The 2442-nt window shown below is 43.6% G+C and overlaps 1 pseudogene; it reads left to right on the forward strand.

Moving 5' to 3' along the window:
- The first annotated feature begins 971 nt into the window (after nt 1–971).
- Nucleotides 972–1582, forward strand: LOC110205024 (matrix-remodeling-associated protein 7 pseudogene; annotated as a pseudogene).
- The last annotated feature ends 860 nt before the right edge of the window (nt 1583–2442 follow it).

Consider the following 2442-nt stretch of genomic DNA (forward strand, 5'->3'; position numbering starts at 1 on the left):
AGTCCTGTAGTCCAGGAAGCTTAACAGGAAAGGCCCCTCTCGCTCTGGGGGAGGGGAAGCAGTACAGGACAAGAGGTATCCCAGCAAGCCAATAGCAAGCTCCACCTCAGTACACTGGGGGAGATCCTGAGACCCAGGGTGGTGGAGCAGGTAAGTGCCAACACCAAGACCACCCAGAGCCTCAATGTAGGCAGGGAAACTGGTAGACACCAGCTTGGAAAACCACCATGGGCGACAGCATTCTCCAGCAGCCTCAACACAACTCTGGGAAGCACAACTCCTGGGCAAAGGTCCGGGCTGACAGATAACAACTAGCAGAGAAATGTCCCTGTGCAAGTCCCTGATGAGCAGGAGCCAAACATTCAAGTGCAAGGCCCAGGTAAACAGGAAAAGAAGCTTGGGAAAGTGCTCCCTTCACACCAGCAGGAGAACTCAAAATTTTTTTTTTAAGTCAGGAAATAGGCAAACACCATGAACAAAAAGCAGAAATGGAAAATGATCATAGATTCTTATTTTAGGGAATGGGAAGATCAAGGCACAAAGTGGGAAGAGGACAACATTGTCAATATTCCCACATCCAAACCGCAAAGGGGAAGATGAACTGGTCTCAAGATCAAAAAGCCTTCTTGGAAGAGCTCAAGAAGGATTTTAAAAGTCAAATAAAAGAGGTAGAAGAAAAGTGGGAAAAGAAATGCAAGGTATGCAAGTCAAGAGCTGGGTAAAGGAAGGACAAAATTAGTTGTAGAAAACAAGTCCTTAAAAAGTAGAATTGGCCAACTGGAAAAGGAGGCACAAAACTCACTGAAAAGAAGCACTTAAAAAGTAAAATGGGCCAAATGGAGAAGGAGGTACAAAATCTAATGGAAGAAAACAACTCGTTAAAAATTAGAATGGGGACTGGGCCCAACGCTCAACCTCAAGGTGCCACAGGATCCTGGCCCTGAGACCAGAATACCATGTGTAAGTGGAGGATGGAGCTGCCTGCGGAGCTGCCGGCCGCACTGCCATTCTAGGGGACCCGGTTGGTGCTAATGCTGGCCTCGCTGTGGCTCTGGAGGAGCCAGGCCCATGCACTCCGGAGCTCTAAGGTTCCTGCTTCCTCAAAGCAGGCCCAGCTCTCTGTGGACACCAAAGAGTTGCAGAAATGCGGACCAGCGCCTACGAACTAGAGGAGCCTCGGAGGGAGGCAAGAAAGGAGAAGGAGCAGCAGCAGAAGGAGGAGGAAGAAGAGAGGCAGGATGAAGAGCCAAACTCTGACAGTAAGAAGATGCCACTACTAGCCGAACTGGAAGAAGATGAAGAAGAGGTATTTTCATTTAAATACAGCCCTGGGAAAATGTGAGGAAACCAACATAAGACGATGACCAGAGAAGAAATGGAGGAAGACCAAAGGATTAAAAAAGAATAGCTAGCTGCCATCTTCAAACTCATGAAGGATAACATGGAGGCTTTTGGAGAGATGTCCAATGGAGACATGCAGGAACAGCTGAAGCTTTGTGATATGCAGGCTCAAAAACACCAGAGCTCTCCAACAGCTGCTGCCTTACTCTGCAGCAAGACTTTGGAGACACTTGCACTGTGACTGTTATTAGATCAGAAACTCTTGTTTTCAGATTTTTGTAGCTTTAAATACATATATGTATATGTGTGTATGTATACATATATATATAATATATATATATATATATCTTTTTGCATATGCTATTTCTATGTCATCTCATAGGGAACAGTAATACTCCTCATAGAGGAAGAGGGGTGGGCAGACCCTGTTAACTGAGTTTCCCTCCCTATTGCCTGTTGTTGAGGTTTGGACTATGTGACATAATTAGTACACATACCTTATCTTCTGACTTGAGCTAAGAAATTCCTTGTGTTAGATCCAAGATGGACAATAATACAGGACCAGATCAGATGATGCTAGAGTAGGGCTGACTCAATCCTAACTCATGACACAACAGTAAGCTGTTTGGGAGGATTTAGGGGTGCTAAAGGTTATCGTATCTTTACTATTAGCATCCTTATAAGGCTTTTATAGGGTTAGGGTCTAATAATTTTTTTGAGGGTCTGAAGTCCATTTCTTCCTAGATAGTCTAAAAGTTTATTTCAAAGACTCATCTTCCTTCTTATATCAAAATAAAGGTACCAGAAATGATGGTTAAAAAATTAGAATGGGGCAAGTGGAAGCTAATGACTCTATGAGAAAACAAGAATCAGTCAAACAAAAAATAAAGATGTGGATTTTTTCCCCATCCAAGTTTATGGACCCCCTGGAATCTATCCATGAACTTCTTAAGAGCCTGTGGACCCTAGGTTAAGAACACCTGCCTTAGAACATAATGTATTGAACACAAAATGTCAGAGTCGAAAATGAGTTCAGAAGATAGAATGTTGGAATGAGAAGGGATCTTAGAACATACAATGCCAGAATTGGAAAAGACTTTA

This window comes from Phascolarctos cinereus, unplaced genomic scaffold (assembly GCF_003287225.1).
Source record: "Phascolarctos cinereus isolate Bilbo 61053 unplaced genomic scaffold, phaCin_HiC Scaffold_4;HRSCAF=312, whole genome shotgun sequence".
In the NCBI taxonomy this organism is placed as follows: domain Eukaryota; kingdom Metazoa; phylum Chordata; class Mammalia; order Diprotodontia; family Phascolarctidae; genus Phascolarctos; species Phascolarctos cinereus.